This window comes from Pongo pygmaeus, chromosome 8 (genome assembly GCF_028885625.2).
Source record: "Pongo pygmaeus isolate AG05252 chromosome 8, NHGRI_mPonPyg2-v2.0_pri, whole genome shotgun sequence".
In the NCBI taxonomy this organism is placed as follows: Eukaryota; Metazoa; Chordata; class Mammalia; order Primates; family Hominidae; genus Pongo; species Pongo pygmaeus.
This window is the reverse complement of record NC_072381.2, coordinates 90232374-90249787: the sequence shown is the minus strand read 5'-3', so window position 1 is coordinate 90249787 and position 17414 is coordinate 90232374. Positions and strand designations below refer to the sequence as shown.

General features: G+C 36.5%; 1 long non-coding RNA gene across 3 annotated transcripts in view; it reads left to right on the top strand.

The window, feature by feature from the left end:
- LOC134740170 (uncharacterized) overlaps positions 1-17414 on the top strand; it is a 366820-nt gene that overhangs the window by 38871 nt on the left and 310535 nt on the right. The window contains exons 3-4 of one of the 3 annotated variants that reach the window (XR_010127442.1): positions 2619-2664; positions 3608-3698. The exons of the other annotated variants lie outside the window; for them this stretch is intronic. This is a non-coding gene — a long non-coding RNA (uncharacterized LOC134740170). The remainder of the gene's footprint in view (positions 1-2618; positions 2665-3607; positions 3699-17414) is intronic. 3 annotated transcript variants of the gene reach the window in all.

Below are 17414 nucleotides of genomic sequence, written 5' to 3'. Positions count from 1 at the left end.
TAAGCAGTGCTGCTATACATCAACAGCAACCACGCTGAGAATCAAATCAAGAACGCAACCCGTTTTACAATAGCTGCAAAACAAAATTAAAATCTGGCCAGGCACGGTGACTCATGCCTGTAATCCCAGCACTTTGAGAGGCCAAGATGGAAGGATCACTTGAAGTCAGGAGTTCAAGAGACCAACATGATGAAACCCCATCTCTACTAAAAATATAAAAATTAGCCAAGTGTGATGGCACATGCCTGTAATCCCAGCTACTCGGGAGGCTGAGGTAGGAGAATCACTTGAACCCGGGAGGCAGAGGTTGCAGTGAGTTGAGATCATGCCACCGCACTCCAGCCTGGGCCACAGAGCGAGACTCCTTCTCAAATAAATAAATAAATAAATAAAAATCTTTAGGAATACACCTAACCAAGGAGGTGAAAGCCCTCTACAAGGAAATCTACAAAGCACTGCTGAAAGATATCATAGATCACACAAAGAAATGGAAACACATCTCATGCTCATGGATGGGTAGAATTAATATTGTGAAAATGACCAGACTGCCAAAAGCAACCTACAAATTCGGTGCAATTTCCATCAAAATACCACCATCATTCTTCACAGGACTAGAGAAAAACAATCCTAAAATTCATATGGAACTAAAAAAGAGCCCGCATAGCCAAAGCAAAACTAAGTACAAAGAACGAATCTGTAGGCATCATGTTACCCGACTTCAAACTATGCAATCCCATACGCTTTCTCAACAATTTCTCCCCTCCTTACCTCCCACATTCCTTCCTGATACATTCACCGAGTTAAAGTAAAGATTGAATTATTTAGTTAGCCCTGTTGGCTGCTACATGTATTCCCTCTGGTTCAAGATGGGAAAGAAAAAGCAAGAGAATAAAAGAGAGGTATTAGGATCTAAAATTTACTGTATAATATGGTAGCCACTAGCCAAATTTAAATTAATTAAAACCAAATACAATTAAACACTTAGTTCTTCAGTAGCACTAGCCACATTTCATGTGTTCGATAGACACCTATGGCAAGTAGCTACCAAGTAAGATAGCATAGATTATAGATCATTTCATTTTTGTGAAATATTCTATCAAGCAGCCCTGAGACAGAGCATAATAAACATCAGCCTTATTTCCCACCTGTATTTCAATTAATTTAAGGACTATTACAACATAGTCAGAAAATGGAATATCAAAATACCATTATTATTATTATAGATAAACTTGATATTAGAGGATATGGCTTATGTCTGTGGGCAAATATGTTTATCTATCCAGATTTACCCATACAGACAGGGTAAAGATGGACTGGGACAGCTTTCCTTATTGGTAGAGAGATAGAGCCTACCATGGAAAAATGTCTGAGACCTGTGGAAGGTGATCCAACAAGGAAGAAAAGTCAACTAATTTGTTTTACCCTAATAACATCAATCAGACTGTTCACTCAGCTCTTTTGGAGCAGAATGAGCAAAGTAACAGAACCAGAACATCACAATCACCAATCTCCTTTCCTGTGGAAGAAAACAGACTTGTAGAAATGATGCCCCTTAAAGAGAAGATAAAACAATACCCCCAGACTTTCATTATCTAGGATAAATTGTAAGTTCTTTGGGACTCTAGGACAAAATCTTCCCTAGCAGTGTGTCTTGAGATGCAATTTCCATCAAAATACCACCATTGTTCTTCACAGAACTAGAAAAAACAATACCAAAATTCATATGGAACTAAAAAAGAGCCCTCATAGCCAAAGCAAGACTAAGCAAAAAGAACAAATCTGGAGGCATCATGTTATCTGACTTCAAACTATACGATCCCATACACTTTCGTAAGTTTCTCCCCTCCCTTAAATAGAAGATAAAATAGTACCCCAGACTTTCATCCTCTATGATAAATTGTAAGTTATTTTGGGCTCTAGGATAAGACCTTCCCTAGCAGTGTGTCTTGAGATAATGATTCTTTTAAGCTCTTAAAGTGGTGGATGAGGTAGCCAGCACTTCCGGATAATTGTTATCTGCTTCTAAGCTACTTCATCCTGAGCTTTATTCCAGTTTGAAAAAAAAATTTAAAAAGATTGGTTGATCATGAAACTATTCTGTGTGTGACAATGAGAAAATCCATTAACATGGCACCCAACATCTTTCATTAAATCCAAAGGCCCTCTATATTCTTTCTCTCTCTCTATAAGACCTTCTCTTCCCTTCCCTTCCCTTCCCTTCCCTCCCCTCCTCTCCTTTCCTCCTTTCCTCGTTTCCTTCCTTTCCTTCTTTCCCTCCCCTTCCCTCCCTTTCCACCCCCTTCCCTCCCCTTCCCTTTCCTTCCTTCCTTCCTTTTCTTCCCTTCTTCTTCCCTCTCCCCCACCTCCCTCTTTCTTTCTCTCCCTCCCTTCCTCCTCCATGGTACCTGTTTTTTTGTATGTGCAGATAGCTTTTATGTCAAACTAAAACTTGTTTCTGGGAATGGCTTATCTTGTATTGGGCTATTTCTTATAGTTGACATATTTGGTTTTATCTTCAGTACTCTGACCTATCAGAGTGTAATTTTTGTTCTTTCTTTCTTGGTTCCATATAGTGGCTCATAGCAAAGATTGTCACACTTTTCTTCTTCCACAAGCAGGTTCCTCCCTCTTATTTTGGACTACCAGCTTCTTCTAGAACCTGTGGTAAGAATAAATTGTTATAAAATTAATTCAGAAGCATCAATTTCTGAATTATTTATCACAATATATGGCACTTTAAAATTTATCATCTTTTTCTCTGTTTTATACTGCAACCTTTTTAAGTTCCACTACATTCTCTTATAAGTATGTCCTCAGAATTCTAACATGAATCTGATGAACATTAATTAAATTATGAATTAAATTAGACTAGGTGGTTTTAGACAATTTGAGACACCATAGCAGTGATAGACTTTGAGTCCCATTAGGATTTTAATATGCCCCTCTAGTCAAAAATTGCTTCTGGAGCTAGACTGACTAAATTGAATCCTGGCTTCTTCATCTACAAGGTGTATGACCCTGGACCACTTACTTAAGCTCTCATATTCCTCACACTAAATTAGTGATAATGGTGCCTATTTACTGCATACAGTTGGTAAGTTTAATTGAGCCTATCGTGTAGAACATGATGAGGGGCACACTGGAAATGCTGAAAAAGTAGATTATTTTGTTTCTTTGAACAATTTACATATACTTATTTAAAATCATTTTAAGATTGCCCTATTATCTCTAGTTCCTCAGGTGTGAATTCTTCACCTTAGTGGTCTATGGATTATATTCCTTGATGATAGACTGCTTTTTGTGTTTTATAACTTTTGCCTTAAGCACATCTTCTGTGAAAGTTGTCTTTCTTGGAGTCTAAGCATACCTTCAGCTGTGGAAGCTTTACTAACAGATGGGTTTTTATAGCTGCTACAGCCTGGCCTCTATGTTAGTCTTTTACCTCAGGGACTTTCTACAGCTCATTACTCACCCATATTCATGGCAGTCTAAGGATTCTGGTTTTATTTATTTTTTTTTGGTGGGGTTGGGGTTGAGGGGAGAGATAAATCTGTTTTTTGATTGATCACAGTTTCATGTAGGCCAATTGCCTCTTGTTTTCCCCCAGGACTATTGGGGTAGAGAATTTTTAATCATTGTTCCAGATTGGGTGGAGATTTTCTTCTTTTTTATGCCAGTTACCAGCTATGTAATCTTGGGTAAGTTAATTTACCCTTTCCTACTCCAATTTCTTCAAAGTGAGGTATAATAATAGCATATATCTCATAGGTTTTTGTGAGGATTAAATAATTTGATATACATAAGGTGCTTAGAGTGGTGTCTGTAATATATTAAATGTTATGTAATTGTTACTTACTACTGTTATTCTTATGTAGACAATAAACCTCAGCCCCTATCATATTGAAAATGTATATGCTTTTGGATGTCTTGGATTCATCTTTATGACTATATTTTCTACTTGCCTTTTTACAAATTGAATTTCTGTTTTAATTTTTTTGCTCTTGAGTGTATATATCTATTTTAAAATTTAAAACACCTTTACCAAGTATTTATTTATGTTTGGAGAGTATAAGTGTGTGTTAAAGATAGGTCAAGTAGATGGGAAGAATTCCTATGTCAACTTAGTCTACTATCTTGACCCAAAGTCATAGCTTCTGATACTTGTTCTTATTACAGATGTTCTTTTTGTTATTATTACTGGACTCGTCTCATCTCTAACACTGCAAAGTATGTTTTATGAGTTAGGATTCTTTACATCATAAGTCACACACACACACACACACACACACACACACACACACACACACACATACCCCAAACCAAAATGCCTTAATCAAATAGGGAATTTATTAGTTCATGTAACAAAGTCAAAAGGGAGATTATTAACTCAGCTATATTTGGACTCAAAATATACCACAATTCAGATTTTCTTAATCTTTAAAGTCTGTTTCTGTGAATTGATTTTTTTGTCAACACACACTTCTTGCATATGGTGACAAATGGTAGTAGTATTCTCAGCCTACACTTATGCATGTTTAAGCATAGTGGCATCTCAGAAAATTATCATTATATTTCACTGATCTTATTGGGTTAGGTTCCCATTACTCAGGAAATCAATGTGAGGTAAGTGAAAGTAATTTGAACAACAATAAAGGAAATTAATGAATCTATAAACTGATTATTTGAAAAGATAAATAAAATTTATAAACATCTGCTACCAGGTCAAAAAAGAGAGAGAGAGAAGATAAACAACATCAAAAATGAAAGAGGGGCTGTATCTTCAGATCCCATAAACATTAAAAGGATAGAAAGGAAGTATTATAAACAACTTTATGCCTATTCATTTGATAACTTTCATGAAATGGACATCAAAGTTGTTTGTACTAATACCACTAGGCAGCTTCTCAAATTACTGGTGCATTAATTTGTGAAGTTAAGATAAAAAGGTTCTCCCCATGTTTACAGGGCAACTTATAAATCCAGTATTAGAGCATTTGAAGAATGTGTAATCCCCTTCTCCTTTCCTGGATTATCTCTTAGCAATATATATTTCTGTGAAAGAAAATTTCTCTCAAGTTCAGTGACACCTTTTCTGATGTCACTTTTTTCTTCAGAAACTGTTATCAGTTATCTTCCTATTGATAATGTGCTTCCTATTGATAATGTGCTTGTAAGAACTGTTTGTAATAAAGGTTTATAATAATGGATGAGGGATACCATATTGTGTATTATTGATTTTATTGTGTTCACCATCATTGTTCTGAAGTTTTGAAATATTTATTTTCCAAAATTATAACAAGGAATGTATATGAGTAGAATTTTTTTTCTGTCCACGACTGCCACCATCTTGTTTAAGCCACCATTTGTATTTGCTTTTCTCCCAGGTTCTCCCAAATCCTCTCCACCACCTACCATCAACCCTTGAAAAACTTACTACTATTATCTCTTGCAAAGCAAGCTAACTCTTTTTAGTTCATATGGCTTTATCTTTATCCATTCAGTGTCTTTTTTGATATAAGTAGTCAACATCTGATGCTGAATATAAGGAATGCAGTTTATATTTTCCTAAGTTGAAAAAAAAGTCCTTACTTTGAGTTACTTTTCTTCAAACCTAGAAAGATATTTTTATTTAAATAGGGTAATTGAAGTTGTATTTATTTTGGAGTCCAGCAGGGCTTTGAGGTATTTAAAGAATAGATAATAAAATGACCTAGGAAGTTAATAAATTGTCAATACCTCTACTCTCCTAAGACATTTAAAATAGAGGTCTCATTTTAATGTATAAAAGTTGGTCCAGTGTAACAATTGTGTGAATAATGGTGATAGTTGATATCTGTTATTACTTGGTCTTGTATTTTAACATTATCTCTTAAACATTTTCCAGAATGGAAAAGAGCATATTTCTATTATTTCCTGTATTTCCTTTTGCTATGAAATGTAAAAAGAAAATACAAAGACAAAATAATTGTAATCCAAAATTAACCCTTATTAATATTTTATTATATTTTCTTCAAACTTCTTTTTTTGAAATTTTAAGTTCAAGGGTACATGTGCAGGATGTGCAGGTTTGTTACATAGGTAAACATGTGCCATAGTGGTTTGCTGCTTCGTGTGTGTTCTTCTCCCTATGTCCATGTATTATCATTATTCAGCTCCCACTTGTAAGTGAGAACATGTGGTGGTTGGTTTTCTGTTCCTGCATTAGTTTGCTGAGAATAATGATTTCCAGCTCCATTCATGTCCCTTGCAAAGGACATGATCTCATTCCTTTTTACGGGTGCATAGTGTTCCATGGTGTTTATGTACCACGTTTTCTTTATCCAGTCTATCACTGATGGGCATTTGGGTTGACTCCATGTCTCTGCTATTGTGTATAGTGCTGCAATGAACATATGCCTGCATGTATCTTCTTGTAATTTTTATTTTTTTAATAATAGAATGATTTATACTCCTTTGGGCATGTACCCAGTAATAGGATTGCTGGGTCAAATGGTATGTCTGGTTCTAGATCTTTGAGGAATTCCCACACTGTTTTCCACAATAGTTGAACTAATTTACATTCCCAGCAACAGTGTACAAGTGTTCCTTTTTCTCCACAGCCTCACTAACATCTGTTGTTTCTTGACATTTTAATAATCACCATTTTGATTGGCATGAGATGATATCTCATTACGGTTTTGATTTGCATTGCTCTAATGATTAGTGATGTTGAACTTTCTCTGATATGATTGTTGCTCGCATGTATGTCTTCTTTTGAGAAGTGTCTGTTCATGTCCTTTACCCATTTTTTAATGGGATTGTTTGTTGTTTTTGTGTAAATTTGTTTAAATTCCTTGTAGATTCTGGATATTAGACAAATATCAGATGGATAGATTGCAGAAATTTTCTCCTATTCTGTAGGATGTGTGTTCACTCTGATGATAGTTTCTTTTACTGTGCAGAAGTTCTTTAGTTTAATTAGATCCCATGCCAATTTTTGCTTTTGTTGCAGTTGCTTTTGATGTTTTTGTCATGAAATCTTTGCCCATGCCTATGTCCTGAAGGGTATTGCATAGATTTTCTTCTAGGGTTTTTATAGTTTCGGTTTTTACATTTAAGTCTTTAATCTACCTTGAGTTAATTTTTGTATAAAGTGTAAGGAAGGGGTCCAGTTTCAATTTTCTGCATATGGCTAGCCAGTTCTCCCAGCACCATTTATTAAATAGGGAATCCTTTCCCCGTTGCTTGTTTTTGTCAGATTTTTCAAAGATCAGATGGTTGTAGATGTGTGATCTTATTTCCGAGTTCTCTATTCTGTTCCCTTGGTCCATGTGTCTGTTTTTGTACCAGTACCATGCTGTTTTGGTTGCTGTAGCCTTGTAGGATAGTTTGAAGTCACGTAGCGTGATGTCTCCAGGTTTGTTCTTTTTGCTTAGGATTGTCTTGGCTATAGGGGCTCCTTTTGGGTTCCATATAAATTTTAAAATAGTTTTTAAAATGTCAATGGTAGTTTAATGGAAATAGCATTGAATCTATAAATTACTTTAGGCATTATGGCCATTTTCACAATATTGATTATTTCTATCCATGAACAGGGAATGTTTTTCCATTTGTTTGTGTGTTCTCTGATTTCCTTGAGCAGTGGTTTGTAGTTCTCCTTGAGGAGGTGCTTCACGTCTCTTGTTAGCTGTGTTCCTAGGTATTTATCTTTGTAGCAATTGTGAATGGGAGTTCATTCTTGATTTGGCTGTCTGCTTGTGTATTATTAGTGTATAGGAATGCTTGTGATTTTTGCACATTGATTTTGTATCCTGAGACTTTGCTGAAGTTCCTTATCAGCTTAACAAGCTTTTGGGCTGAGACGATGGGGTTTTCTAGATATAGGATCATATCATCTGCAAACAAAGATAATTTGACTTCCTCCCTTCCTATTTGAATGTCAAGTTTCTTTAAGGTAAAAATCTCACAGATAATGTTCCTCTAGTTCCTTATTCTGAAGACCAACACAGTGTTTTAAAATACATATAAATGTATTATACTGTACCAATTTTTCTGCAACTTGCTTTTTTAATGAAAAATCATGTTTTATAAGTCTAATCACTGAGATATAGAAATCTAGTTATTTTCTATAACTATTGCATAGAATTACCACATTTTTCTTACCCCATTTCTCTATTGATGATATTTAGCTTATTTCCAATATTTTGCTATTAAAAACAATACTATAATAAGAAAAGCAGGACTTCTGGTATAAAAGAAATATATATATAAAATTTTCAATTATACTAGATTTTGGCAGATTGTCCTCTACATTGTTCTATGTAATTGAACTTCCACTAGCATGAGTTTCCTTTTCCCCATGTCCTCCTTTAAACTGTATGTTATCAGACTTAATAATTTTAACTAGTCTCATGGGTGTGTGAAATAATACCTCACTGTGCATGTGTATGTGTGAGTGTTTTAGCATATTTTGGCAATTAATCTTTATATTCTATATATTTTATAAATATTGCCTCCTGATTAATAGCTTACATCTTATCTTTAAATATGGTTTTTTTAAAATTTGAGTTTAAATGAACAAAAATTTGGCCATCTCTTTCTTAATGGTTTGTAATTTTTGCATGTTGTTTCAGAAATTCTTTTTTTATCTGAAGGGAACAACTTATTTTCTATGTTTCTCTTAACTTCTATAGTTATATTCTTTTTGTACAATAGCTATTTCTTCCTTTTCTCCAATATTTTTTATGCCTCTCTCCATTCTGTGTATGATAGTTTTCCCCTCGAGTTCATTTGAAATACTTTTGAAACACTTATAAATGAGTTCTCAAGCCTGAGTGTACAAACAAATTATTTTTCAATATCACAAGTTAATTTTCATTTCAAGACCTTTCTGCAGAAGTGTTGGTGAGGGGATTGTTTCCACATTCCAGGACTTATGTGGTGCTAAGACATTGTGGCATATCTGGCTAATGAGTCATCTATCCAAGCGGGAATCCTAGAGACCCACCTTTCTTACTCAGTACTTAGCTATTCAGCCATACAGATCTTTCTTGAGACCACTCATGTTCTTGTCCTCAAGGCTTCTTCAAGGCTGTTGGCATCTGTGGTCTATGCCAGAGCCAGGCTTCAGGCATGGACATCATTCTACAGCTTTGACACTGTAATTGGATAGTAGAAATTCTCCATGCACGTGCAGGACTCTGTCTGCCTGGACCCATTACACAAATGTTCTTTACTGTCACTGATGATTTGCTGCCTTCCCTAAGCCACACTCTGAGAATCCTGTTCTGGAATCACAACACAGGGCCCCTCTCTCAAAGACCCTACAATTTCTCTTTTTCATTGCTTCCTTACTATCTCTTCTATTTTCCTTCCCACCCAGGGGTTTCTTTTTCTAGTCAGGATGGGAATGGGCACGAGACACCATTTTTTTTCTTTTGTTTTTTCTACACATTTTATTCTAAATTCTTAAAATCTCTCCAAAGGAATTGAAGTTTTTTGGAGCATAAAAGGCAGAGACTTTTAGGCTGCTTCTGCTTTGTTTTCTGACATATCCCTTCACTGAAGTGATGAATACAGAGCCAAGTTTGTGCCTGCGTGAGGCAAGAGATAGGGGGAAATTACTGGAACAAAAAATTTAAAAAGGAAAACAGCCAACTTCTTTAAAATATTATCCTGCCATGCTCACATGTTATAATTTTAGTCTTCATAGCTTTGATTTCTGTACTTTTGAATTACTGTTATAATTCGGTATATTTATATTGCCTCTGATTATTCAATTTAGTAGGAGCAATACTAAAAGTTCTCATTTTTTTTCAATCAGTCTAAGGTCTTGCTCTCTGCTGGCTGCCAGACCTGTACCTATTAAAATCCACATTTATTAATGCTCATGGTCTGCTTTGAGCCATTCTAATCACACTGTCCTTCCTGTCTTAGTTTTCTTTTACATCAGACTTTAAAACATGTCTCCGTTTCCTACCATCAATCATTAGTTAAGCCTTGACTTGTTAAAACTTCTGTCTAAAGCATTATGTTAGTAAAATGATTAGACTTCAGGTCCATGTCTCTTATCATTAGCCAGAGTTTTTACATCTGATCCCCACAGTGATCCAAATGCAGAATTGTTTTCCATGAGCTGTCGTGGAGAAGGACGTCATTATGACAAAAGACTTCTGCCTAATTTATATAGTGAGGCATGCTCACTAATTGTGGCGTCGGAGCTCTGACCAGTTACCAATTGATTTCTATCAGTGTTGTGGGAAATGATAAATTTTAATCAGAATTTTTTGGTCTCTGTTAGTCTGGCTTTTTAAAAAAGTTATGGATTTCTCTCATTCATGCTTTCCCTAGTCTGCATTTTTATGACTGTGATGTGCTTTGATTTACTTCATTCAAAGTATGATGCTCTGGCTTCAATTACTCCATTTAACTTTAAATAGACATTGCTACAAGTCTTACTGATACAAAGAACATCTGGTGTCAATAAATTACAGCAGGAGGTGCCATGTGGGAAGGAACCCAAGAACTAAACACATCTCTGGGCACATCCTTCAGGACCATGAGCACACATATTGTGGCATTTTGCCACTTATCTTCTTACATGTTATCAGAGTGGAGCTCAGGGAGTTTGGGTCAGCATGGTATCATGATTTTCATTGCAACAACATTTGACTCACTGACTTAAGCTCCAGACACAAAACATTCTGTTCAGTTGATAACATCTTTGAGGATGACTTTTGCTGAACAGGAAAGGCACAGAGACCAAGGGACACTTCTTTTTTAATGTCATGTACAGAGTGTTTAATGAAGGATGTTGTAAAAAAGTCAGAGTAAAGAACTCTGTTCCTCATGTCCCCTCCTTGCCAACATGCACCAAACCCAAAGTGCTGAAGTCTTTATAAGGAAATATATTTATTCCTTCCTATTTGTGGGTTGATTACAGCCACAAATTTTAACAACTACCTTAAACTACCAGATGCAAATAGTAGACTGTACAATGATTTCAATCATGAGAAACTTTTGCCGATTTGAAGCCTAGAAAAGTAAATTCTTCTTTAATTATGAAAGTACGGATAGCATAGAAATAATTTACCAAAGATGTAGTTGATATTTAAGTTTTAATCTGTACACAAGATTTCTGAATCAAAGTTGTGCACTGTTAATCTAATCCTGGTAAAGAAGGGTGCTCTTCATCATATGTTGTATTTAAATGACAATAATTGCAATTATGTATGGATCACAGAGCTGGAAAACAGACTTCTGTTTCTCAAAGTATCAAAGTGTTTTGATCTAATTTATCTCAGGAATCAGAACCCGGAACCCAACTTGACCAGACTCTCCTTGTCTTCACTGCTTGTTTCTGCTGGGCTTCCTGGATGCTTTCCCTGTGCTAGGGAAGCAGCTGACCACAGAGATCACATCCTCTCAGTTTTAACCACTCCTGCAGAAAGACAGTCCCCTTCCCCAGGGTCCATATATTGATCTCACAGAAGGACCCTGATTGGCTTTGTTTTGTGCTGTTCTCACCCTTGAATCAATCACGCTGCCAGAAAGGAAGGGCTCGTGATGGGCCAAGAACTGTTTCTGTGGTGAGGAGAGCAGATTCTGTTCCCAGGAGGAGGGAGATGAGAAAGCTTAATGGGCAAAACAAACAAACAAGAAAACCCCAAACCAATGAAACAAGTACAAGCAATAGGTACTACCGTCTGTAAACCAATTCTGGATAAAGATTTGGGGAATGGGTCTGAGAAAGGCATGCATTTCAGACTGGGGGCATTTTCTTTGTTCTGTCTACCCAGAGCTAAAACACCCTCATAAGACAGGCCATCATGTCCCACCACAAGGAAAGAGGAAATAGACATCTCTTCTGCATTTTGGGGGAGAATGAAATAGCAGCAAGAAAGAATGAGAATGTTCTCTAAAAGGCACATATCAGAATAGGGTTAGACTAGGTCAGCACTCCCCTGAGTAAGTCCTCACAGGATGATAAGAGGTAGTGTTAAGTGAGTAAAAGGAAGACGATTAGGTTACAGAACATTAGAAAGCTTTCCTTTTTGAAAGTTTTTATAGAACTTTTAACATACCAGAATACTTTTGAGAATTTCGGAGGACAATATGGCATGCAGAATTTGGAAAACACATTTAGGTAGAGAACTTTTTTATTTATTAAAGAAAGTGAAAAATTAGGTAATTTTTAATACATTGATTATCCTGCTATTCTACCAGTTTTTTAAATTTAAGAAAGCAATAAAGGCTGGGATTCCAAATCAGGGCTTTTATTATATGGTGGGTGTCTATGGGGCCAGAAAGCCCAGCCACAAATTCGAAAAGCTTTCTGTACCTGCTGATCTTCCTTCCCTGTGATCACCAACAGATCCTGCAAAAAGGGTCATTGGAATCATGCCACCTGAGTCATCCCAATTTGATGTACCCAGACTGATGAAATAAAAAGAAAACAATGCCATGAGAAGCATTGTAGCATCTGCTATGTAATAAAGACCTAATAAGTCATTCAATTTCAGGATTCAAAATCCAATGCCTAGAATACCTGCACAGCTTCTCAGGAGCAGGTGAGTTATCCATAAAACATATTATTTGACATGGAAGCTGAAGGCTTCGTTCCTTCTGCATACCTGATTCTCTGTCATTCCAGCTCATGCCAGAGCCTCCTGGAGTCTTCGACATTGATTCAGAACATTTGGTCTACATAGCAAAGTGATCTAGGTTGAAGAAAGAGTGCTTAAAAGAGATAAAAATCTACTGTCCTCCCACAACTTTCAGCAGAAACCAGTCGTTCCACTGTCTTTGGCCAATGAATATCACTGTATTTTAAATCATGAAATAGTGTGTAAACAGAGTGTTGTGGTCAACTCTTTTCAACCTGTTTGTTTTACCTAGTTCTGTGACTTTGAAAGCAAGTATGTTTGTAATATTTTAATTTGTTTACCATTTACTTCCCTTTCTCCTCTCTTAATAGAATGAGGTTAGCTGATTAAATGGGAGAATTTGGCAGAAGGCATATTTGGTATGGAAGGTTGAGAGAGAACAACATACTTTTCCTTCAAATCTGATGTCAAAAGTAGAGGAGGTTTTAATAGCCCAGGAAAGGCACAGTCTAAGAGTTCTCATATTCAAACTTTAAATCTCTTTAGAGACCAGATTCATAGACACAATACTAAGTTTTACCTACTCAGGAGAAGCAATTGGATTAGCTTTTCTAGAATGAATAGGTTTTTCAGTTTGGGGTTGCCTCAATCTCATTCAAATTTCTTTGCTAAAACGTATATGTCACTGAATGGGGACTGTTGTGGGGTGGGGGGAGGGGGGAGGGATAGCATTGGGAGATATACCTAATGCTAGAAGACGAGTTAGTGGGTGCAGCACACCAGCATGGCTCATGTATACATATGTAACTAACCTGCACATTGCGCACATGTACCCTAAAACCTAAAGTATAATAATAAATAAATAAGTAAATAAATAAATAAATAAATAAAAGAAAAATTTAAAAAAAAGAGTTCATGTTTGAGAATCACCAATAAACTTTCAAAAATTGATACATACTTTTACATCTGCCACTCATATTTTCAAAGTTCATGTCTGGACAGTATGGTTAACTTAAAATTTGAGTTTCATTTACATGAAAATATTGTATGGTTTATAATACTAAGATCTAGAGTCAAACTCCTGTTACCATTTTTTAATCTTCTTATCTTGGACTAGTTATTTCACCTCCGTGAATCCCACGTTCTTCGTTTGTAAACTGAAGTGAAAACAATATTTGTTCCATTCACTCATAAAAATGTTGTCATACCTGAAATGCGCCCAACACATCAAAATGATAACTACCTGGCTGATAGATACCCTAGTACTCTGAGTTGATCATTACACATTCTGTGCATATAACAAAATTTCACATGTACCCCATAAATATGTACAAATATGATGCATAAAAATTTAAAAATTTGTCATAATCAAATGACATTTGTGATAGTTTGTATATTTTGAGATCTGCTACAAAGTGTTGTGTTGGGTATTAAGGCCACAATGATGAATGACAGACACCTGAGCATATGGACTTTACGGGTAAGAATTACAGTATATTAGGATAAATGCGGGAAGGGTATCTAGCAACTGCAGTATGTTAGAATAAATGTGGGAAGGGTATGTACAACAGTCTTCAAGGAGCAGAGAAGACTCCTGGGAGGTAGGAACACCTCCCGTGTGAGTTGAAAGATAGCTAGATAAATGAATTGGCAACATTTTTCAAGTGGAGAATATGCAAAGATTGAGAAAGGAGAGAGAACATGGCATGTTTAGGGAATAAAAAAAGAGTTCAGTTCATTTGGAGCATTAGGTTTGGGGAATTGGGGCCAGAGAATGAAAGATACAGAATGAGAGGAGTAAATGAAGGCCAGATGATTTTAAACTATATATAGGAGTTTGGACTTTAACCTGATGGCAATAGCAAGACAAAATAAAATTTATTTCAAAAGTTTTGAATAGGAAATGGCATAAGCCATTTTATAAATGTGAGTTATTATTGGGCTTTCATTATTTAAGTGATAGTATTCAGACAGCAACTTGATCTAAGTTAATCTGCAAACATTTAGAGATAGTTCTGGGGCAGTGTCTTAATGTTACTAACAGTTCACATCTTTAGATGGTTCTCTTATTTCAGTGTTGATCACACATTTCTGATAAACTTAACCTGCATTTAAAGAAATGTGGAAAAATAATTTAAAAAGCACAAAATAATTAAGAAACTCATAAGAAATTCAGGCATTTCTGGAGTTTCAGCAGAGCTGTTTGGTGATTCTCTCAACATTTCCCATAAAAGATTAACTCTATTGGCATTAATGAGTTCATAAGGCATCATAATTTATATGAGTTGCAAAGCAATCAATGCTCCGTCAAAAAATAGATATAGCTTTTCAGGAAATGATCTGTTTGACCAATTGCCTCCAAATATCACAACTTAACTGAAGGAAGCATGATTAGAAGAAAATCCTTGACCAATGTTTGATTGTTTGCCCTTAGCCTGCATGAACTTATGGTGTTATCTTAGGGAACTTGCTTGCCTTGTTGCTGGAATCCTAATAATTCCTTGATGATACTCTTTAGATTAAAGGAGCTGTCCCTATTAACTTGAAGAAAAGAGCTGTCCCTGTTAACATTGCTTCTTGGAAACATATGGAAACACTTCAGCAGATTGCCCAATTTCTCCTACTGCCTTGCTTTTGCAATAGTCAACTGTTTAACTTACATTCCAGCCATGATGTAGTAATAAAAAGGTAGGGCCAGGACATAATTGTATAAAATACAGTTCCTCATTAGTTTCTCCTTTTGGGATAGAGACTTTCAAATATCAAAAACTCCTGTTCCGTTATAGCTTCGAACAGCTCATTTAAACCTCCACATAAGTGAAATAGAGGTACTTTCTTCCAAAATATGTGGCAATCTAAACACCTCACTATGGAAAAAAATGTTGTTAATGAGATTTATGAACAAGGTACCATAACAAAATGAAAAGAAATGGGGAATGCTTGTATGTTAGTGAAATGACCCAGGAAAGGATAGAGGAGGGGGAGTGAAAGAAAGGGAAAAGGAGAGGAGAGAGGAGGAAAGATAGAGTTATGTGATGTATTTGAGAAAGCAGATGGGGTCTAGAGCACAAGCAGAAGAACCACCTTTAGGTAGGAGTGTGATCTGTTATTCTATCCAGGGACAATAGGCAAGAAGGCAGGGTATATGAGTACTGATGCTGGAAAATGGGTAGTTTTCGATGTGGAAACGTGTGGAAGTTGTCTTTCTGAATGCTTCTGTTTTATTAGGAAAATAAGTTGTGACTTGAGGGCAAGAATGGAAAACAAAGTATTACTGATATGAGAAGGTTTGAAATAGTTATCTAGAAACTAGAAATGTGAATAGAGTAGGGAAATATGGTTACCAGGCATCTTGGCTTAAGAGGCATCTTGGGATTTGTAGTCATTAATGTTTCAGTGTTCAGCAAGTTTGTGTTTTTCTTTTTCTTTTTTTTTTTTTTTTGAGACGGAGTCTCGCTCTGTCGCCCAGACTGGAGTGCAACGGCGCGATCTCCACTCACTGCAAGCGCCGCCTCCCGGGTTCACGCCCTTCTCCTGCTTCAGCTTACCTAGCAGCTGGGACTACAGGCTCCCACCACCATGCCCGGCTACTTTTTTGTATTTTTAGTAGAGACGGGGTTTCACCGTGTTAGTCATGATGGTCTCAATCTCCTGACCTCGTGATCCACCCGCCTCAGCCTCCCAAAGTGCTGGGATTACAGGCGTCAGCCACGGAGGTTTGTGTTTTTCTCCAGCCATATTTCATTGCGTGAGCACTGGGAGGAACAACTGAATAATGTATCCCTAGGTGGGATTTTGCCCAATATGTAAAAATCTTCCAAAGATAAAGAAGGAAGTTGAGACAAATGCAAAGAAGAGATGATAATTATTAATCGTAAAATTTAATGGACAAGTGATAGTATCATAGATTTTAGGCACCAATGGTGCAGAAGGATCAGTGAAGTTACAGTACTAGATGGAGTACCCTGGACGGGTAGAAAGTTGGAGCTGGACAGTAAGACACTTGAAAATGAGATTCTGGAGAATTTTTAGTAATTGGTAAAGACAAGGGCAGGTGTACAACCATGAAGGATCACTGGAAGCGAGGCAGTCAGGGAACTGAGAGACCAGGCTTTCAGTTGAATCATCTAGGTTCACAGTCAGCCCTCCATACCCATGGGTCTTGCACCTGTGGATTCAACCAACCACAGATGGGAAATATTCAGAAAAGAATGCATCAGTACTAAACATGTAGAGAATTTTTCTTGTAATTATTTTCTAGACAGCGTGGTATAACAACTATTTATACAGCCTTTATCTTGCAGTAATCTAAAGATGATTTAAATTATATTGAAGGATGTTCATAGGCTATCTGCAAATACTGTGTCATTTTATATAAGGGACTTGAGTATCTGCAGATTTTGGTATTCCAGGAAGATCCTGGAACCAATCCTTCTTGGATATTGAGGAACAGCTCTATATGAAAGCCATTGTCCTAGTCTATTTGTGTTACTGCAAAGGAGTATCTGAGACAGAGTAATTTATAAAGAAAAGAGGTTTATTTGGCTCACAGTTCTGTTGGCTGTACAAGAAACCTAGTGCCAGCATCTGCTTCTGGTGAAGGTTTCAAGCTGCTTCCACTCATGGTGGAAGTTTTAGGAGAACAGACATCATGTGGCAAAAGAGGAAGAAAGAGATAGAGGAGGGAAGTGCCCCGCTCTTTTCACCAGTCAGATCTCCTGGAAACTAACAGAGCAAGAACTCACTATTGTGAGAACAGCACCAAAACATTCATGAGGGATCTGCTCCCATGATTCAAACACCTCCCACTAGGCCCCATCTCCAACACTG